At 45.9% G+C, this 6,686-nt stretch overlaps 1 pseudogene; it reads right to left on the bottom strand.

Moving 5' to 3' along the window:
• Positions 1 to 1,458: 1,458 nt before the first annotated feature.
• LOC127187111 (uncharacterized) lies at positions 1,459 to 5,110 on the bottom strand (annotated as a pseudogene).
• Positions 5,111 to 6,686: the final 1,576 nt, after the last annotated feature.

Raw genomic sequence — 6,686 nt, 5'->3', positions numbered from 1 at the left:
CAGAGGCTGTAGCTGAGCATCAGAAAGAAGCCTGTCCAGGGTAAACAGCGATAAGGAGAACAGGTACCAGTCATGACTGGGGTCCTGTGGCCCACTCAGTCCAAAGAACCCCAGGTATCCAGCACAGAAGTACCCAACCTAGGTCCCCCTATTTTCTGGTCACCTCTTCTCAGGGGCTCAATTTAGCCAATAGTAGTCCAGGGTAGAACTGTCCTGAGATAGGACTGGGGCAGTGATGAACAACTCCTGATCACAGACAGTGGCCTGGAGGCTTCACCTTTTCCAAACCTACTTATTTGGGTTTTTTAAAATGCTTAGACCTCCCTTCCAACCCACCTACCCTAGATAGGAGAGAAAGGAGGTTTATGGGAACAGGGGGAGTAGACTGTGTTAAATTAAGTTCCTGGGAGTGATTCCCTGGCATAGTCAGCAGGATTTCAGCAGACCAGCAATTCCACCAAGTTGCTGTTGGAACCTGGAACAGCAGCCAGAGCCTTGAAGCCTTTGTTGAAGCTGTTCTCTCTGAGCAATGAATAGCCAAACAATACCAAGATCCAAAAAGCCGCAACCTCTTGTTGTGGGTATATATACACACACACACACACACACACACACACACACACACACACATACACACACACAAACTCTCAGAGTATGTACTAGGTTGTTTTTCAGCTGGCAAAACCCAAGCCTCCCCATGAAGTGGTCCGACTTCTAAGTGGATAAACATCACCTGATCTCTCACAAGTCTGTTCCCCATCCCACACATGGGATAAAAACAAAAACATGTTTACATGCAATACCTATCCCACAGTTGGGATCAAAACAAAAACATGTGTATATCCACTACATATCCCCCTTTATGTGGAACAGATGCAGGCACAAAGATGGCTCTATAGTAATAGATGTCAAAATTAGGCCTAGTACTGTTATAATAGGGATAAAGACTCCGGTAGGAGTTTCCAGCTGCCCTACTGTGCCTCTGGGGTGGATGAAGATCCCTGAGAGGTGGGGCAGCAGTCACTGAATCACCGTCCCTTCACATCTCTCATGCAGCTGCAGAATCTTCAAGTAGACACTAGCATCATCCCATAGTCAAGAGATAGATGCAAAAATTAGGGGAACCAAAAGATGCTGATGGATCCCAACAGGCTCTAAATCCTTAGGGTGGCTGTGTAACCTGTCCCAGCATTTGTCCATCACAAAGCAGCCCATGTGAAGGCCACAGTAATAGCAAGAGGCCTGATAGCTGTGGAGGGGATAGTGGGATGACAAGGAATTTATCTTCCCTTCTGATGAGATGTTCCTGGCCCTTTGCCTCAGGCCCCCAAATGCCAAGCAATCTGGAAACAGCCTCAGGGCAATCTGGGAAATCCTCTTAGGCCTAAAAACCAAAGGTTCTCTCTAGTGTAGTCCAATCCTAGCATAACAAGTTCACATAGAAGTTATCTACTCGCCTCAGGCTCCAAGACTCACAAGTAGGGCTTGGCATGTCACCCCTGTAGCAGAATGTCAAGTCCAATGTGACCTCAGGGGCCCGAAGGGATGCCCTAATATTGAAGGCTGGGCATAAAGAGTTGGCACCAGATCTAGCAGGGACTGTCTAGGTTGACATAGGTCCTACAGAAGATGCTGGGAGGCCAGGCTTGGCTGCCCTAGAAGTGATGTACCTTCAGCTAGGGGAAGTAATGGTTGGGGGTTTGCTAGGCTTCTCTGGACCTAAAGTGACCCTATAGGCTTCTTTGGGCCCATGAGGGGTAGTTTGGGTAGGTGAGATTGCTCTGGGCTAAGATATGGGCTCTTCTGTTGTTGTGACTGTCCAGGGCTCTGCAAAGCAAGCTTGAAATATAAATTTTTCTGGGCCTTCAACTAATTGCTGAGGCTATTTGGTGCCCCCCTGGTGGCTGTTGGAGGCAGATAGGCTGGACCAGGAGGACTCTATGGGGCTGGTTTGGCTGACAGGGGCCAAGAGTGCCTGCTGGGGCATCAGAACAGGCCTGAAAGACAACAGAATGGTTTTAAGGTAACGTCCAAAGGGGTTGGAATGAGGCTATCAGAGACTGTGGGGCCTTGCAGTGCTGTCCTGAGGCAGCCCTTATAGGCCTGGTTATAGGGACACAGTTGGTCCGTGACCATACAGTTGGCAATTGTGCCAAATGGTCAATAGAGACCTGCAGAGGTGACACAAGGTCAACAGGGAATAAAATGGGTGGTAGAGATGCCATGGAGTCTGGATGGAACACAGGTGCTTCCTGGAGTCTGGAATCCCCAAGCATGTCCTGCAGGGCTGAGCCAGGTCTAAGAGCTGGGTCTGGCTTAGCTGATCTTGAGCAGAAAGCAGAAGCTGGGGTCGGTGGTGCTAACCAGGGCCTAGAAATGGGCGTCAGTGCTGGCAGGGCTGTCTCAAGCCTGTAAATGAATGATTGGGCCAAGAAACCAGAACAGGGATGCTCCAGGCCTGGAAGGGGTTCCTGAAGCTGGCTGGACTGGCTGGGTGGTTGCTGCTGCTGGTACTGGGCCAGGCCGTTCTGGTAACAGGTGCTGGCTGCTATGCCACTTGGACTTAGTCTTCCTAAGTATAAAAGAGACTGTAAGCCCTTCCTAGGATTTTCCTGCTAGCCTCAGGAGCCTCTAGATAGAAAAGTGATTCACAGCATGAGAGGGTCTCAGGCAGCCCTGGACCTCTGGGGCTCAGGCAGGGTTTACAGAGGCGATTGTTGTGGAACATATAGATAGGATGTCTTCCCCTTGGGTCTCCTGTCCTATGTTTACAGCATTTGTCCCCTAATTACTGCTGTTAACCTGTTACCTTGGATGACAAAGGACAGATGGAAACTCCTCTTTCTTTTTAAGAGTCATGGATCTCTATTGGTGTTGGGGACTTTAGAAGTTGTTATTCTTGCCTGAGTCAGCAGTTCTCTCTGTGTTTCTGGGTATAGCTGTCATGGTGGATTTGGGCTCCTTCCTGGGTCTTCATGGGAACCCTGGGCCTACTGTGGTTGATGGGCCCTGGTGGCAGGGGTGGTAAGAGGAGGCTGGGAGGGGCTGACTCTGCTGGGGAGTTTCCAGCAACCTCCACAGCAGATTCCTTATGGAGCAGACTCAGCTGAAGAAGAGGGTGGACATGCTGAGGCAGGAGAAGAAGCAAGTGCAGGGGATTGGGCCCTGCAGCAGCAACACTTAGGAGACACGAAGCAGATTGGAAGGACCAGGAAGAGGAGACCAGTGACCTCCAGACCCAGAAACAGGAGGTAGGGACATCCAGCTGGATCTGATCAAATGAAATGGAGAGATACTCAAGGAAATTCCTCTGAAATCGGGGACCAGACAAGGCTGCCCACTTTCTCCCTATCTCTTCAATATAGTTCTTGAAGTTCTAGCCAGAGCAATAAGATAACAAAAGGAGATCAAGGGGATCCAAATGGGAAAGGAGGAAGTCAAATTATCCCTATTTGCAGATGATGTGATAGTGTACATAAGTGACCCCAAAATTCCACCACAGAACTACTACTACAGCTGATAAACACCTTCAGCAAATTGGCTGGATACAAAATTAACTCAAAAAAGTCAGTAGCTTTCCTATATACAAATGACAAACATGCAGAGGAAGAAATTAGAAAAACTACACCCTTCACGATAGCCACAAGCAATATAAAATATCTAGGAGTAACTCTAATCAAACAAGTGAAGGACTTGTTTGGAAAAAAAACTTTAAATCTCTGAAGAAAGAGATTGAAATGACATCAGAAGATGGAGGGATTTACCTTGTTCGTGGATTAGGAGAATTAACATAGTAAAAATGGCCATCTTACCAAAAGCAATTTACAGATTCAATGCAATCCCTATCAAAGTACCTACACAATGTTTTAAAGATATTGAAAGATCAATTCTCAACTTCATATGGAAAAACAAAAAACCCAGAATAGCAAAAACAATCCTATACAATAAAAGATCCTCTGGAGGAATTTTCATACCTGATCTCAAGCTGTACTATATAGAGCAACAGTAATTAAAACAGCATGGTACTGGCACAGCAATAGGCTGGTTGAGCAATGGAATGGAATCGAAGACCCAGAAATGAATCCGCACACATATGGTCACTTGATTTTTGACAAAGAAGCCAAATCTATTTAATGGAAAAAGGATAGCATCTTCAACAAATGGTGCTGGTCTACCTGGATGTTTACATGTAAAAAAATGCAATTGGACCCATATTTATCACCATGCACAAAACTCAAGTCCAAGTGGATTAAAGACTTCAACATAAAACCAGAGACACTAAATAGGTTAGAAGAAAAAGTGGCGCAGGAGACAACTTCTTGAACAGAACACCAACAGCCCAGGCCTTAAGGTCAACAATTAATAAATGGGACCTCATGAGGCTGATGAGCTTCTGTAAGGTAGGGGACATTGTCAACAGAACAAAACGACAGCCTACAGACTGGGAAAAGATCTTTACCAACCCTACATCCGACAAAGGTCTAATATCCTAAATATATAAAGAATTCAAGAAATTAAATACCACCAAACCAAATAACCCAATTGAGAAACGGGGCTCAGAACTAAACAAAGAATTCTCAACAGAGGGATATCGAATGGCTGAGAAACACCCAAAGACACAGGCTTCTCACTCTATGGTCCTGGCTGGCTTTGGACTCAGAAACCCACTGTCTCTACATCCTGATTGCTGGGATTAAAGGCATGTGCTATCACTTCTTGCTTTAAAAAATAAGTACATATGTTTTTTAAATTTGGGATGCTACAGACTGAGTCAAGGTCTTAAACATGCTAAGCAAGTATTCTTTCACTAACCCACACCCCAGCCCTTGAGGTTTAGTGCTCTTGTTTTGTATTATGTAACATATTATGTCTTCCTTTGCCTTTTCTGGGTTGCTCAGTGTTTTCAGGCAACAGTCTGAAAACAAATAACAAAAAAACAAGCACTCCTCTTTCAGGAGAGTTTGCTGCAGTCTAAGAACAAAGACAAATGCCGGCAGATCTCACTGTCAGGATCCCATTTGTCCTTTGCCAAGCTCTCAGTCCACACCCAAGAAGTGATAGAGCCTGTGGTCCTGGGGTCCAGGCGTTGTCTCAGCTCAGCCTGTGCCATCTACCCTGTTGTGGAGGCTGGGACACTGACACAGGAGGAGAGAACCCAGAACAAAAGAGTGGAAAACTGAAGCTCCTCAGAATAGCTGAAAGTATTGCATAAACTGCTGAGTCTCAATCCAGAATCACCATGGACCAGTGACCCCCACCTCCTCAAATCTGGCACAACCCAGCATTCTGGGATACTGGCACAGACACTGCTAGTTGTTATTGGCATTTGGGTGGGAGGCTTGGGCCTAAGGGAAATTAACAGCTTTTTCTGACATAGCCAATGAGGAGGAGGAGCAGGAGCAGGAGGAGGAGGAGAAAAAGGATTCCTTAACCCAATCCTAGGCACCACGTTGGTTTTCTCAATGTAGCTTTTCATAATTTGGGCCTAATATACTTCGTCATCCTAGAAGAGAGGTGACAGGTCTGCTCCAGCCCTGTGATGCTGTGGCATGATTCTGAACCCACGGAGAACACTGTGAACACCAGAGCCCTACATAGACGCCTGGAAGCCTGAGACACTTAGCACGCCTACCACCCCCTGCCCTGTCCCTGTCCCTGTCCCTACGTACAGGTCTCCATAACTTCTCTCTTTGGTTGCTGTTGATCCAGTCCAACTAATTACAGCACATAGGACATGATGGACAAAGGTTGAATGAAGGGTTGGGAGAAAAATTTAATACAATATCAGCATTTGCTGTTCCCTCAGAAGACCCATGGCTCCTAAAAACCGTGTGTAAATCTAGTCACAAGGGAGCCAATGCCTTCTTCTGGTCTTGATCTTGCAGGAAGACTAGAGCATGGGTGGAGAATGACACACAAAATATATAGTGAAGGCCAACGGCAGCTATAAAAAGCTACTTCCCAATATGTCTTAGAAGGTCAATATCTCTGTTGTGTGGCTATCACTGATGCTGTATTTAAAGAAAAAAAGGCAGATAACTCTGTGTTTCTTAATGTCTCTTACATTCCATTAATGAATGCTTTTGTTTCCTGAGAGAGTATAGAGCAATATAGACAGGTGTTTGTCTTCATAATATGGTCCACTTCAGGAAAGTGGTATATACACTACCATATTTTAGGGGTCGCTAAATACATGTCTGCCTGGATACAGTATGGATACTGATTCTTTGATAAAAGATGCATCCACGGAGTAGGCCATACTATTCAGACCAAAGACCCCATCTCTCGGAGTAGCCATGGCTAGCTGGGAACACATTCTGTAGGTAGCTCAGGCTGCCGAAAACTTGCAGACAGCCACCTCTGCCGGTGAGCTTTCAGACAGAGTTTTAGAATTTTCCTTTGCCATAAAAAAGGGTCAGAAGTTTATCTGAGCCCTGAATGTTCTCTGTCCTCAAAAGAGTAAAACTTTCTCCTACCATCTAGGGACATCATTTTCTAAACAAACAAACAAACAAACAAACAGCATATTGATGCCACAGCCAACAATATGGGAGACAGGAACATTGTTCATGATGAGATATTTACTGACCCACATCATTTTATGATAGACATAATACAACCTGGGTGCCTGAACAAGGTCATGGCTTGACTCCGTCTACCTGCCCAGGAGGCACCTTGCCCTCAAG

This window comes from Acomys russatus, chromosome 3, assembly GCF_903995435.1.
Source record: "Acomys russatus chromosome 3, mAcoRus1.1, whole genome shotgun sequence".
NCBI classification, from domain to species: Eukaryota; Metazoa; Chordata; class Mammalia; order Rodentia; family Muridae; genus Acomys; species Acomys russatus.
The sequence above is the reverse complement of the archived record's forward strand: the minus strand, read 5'-3'. Positions and strand labels throughout refer to the sequence as shown.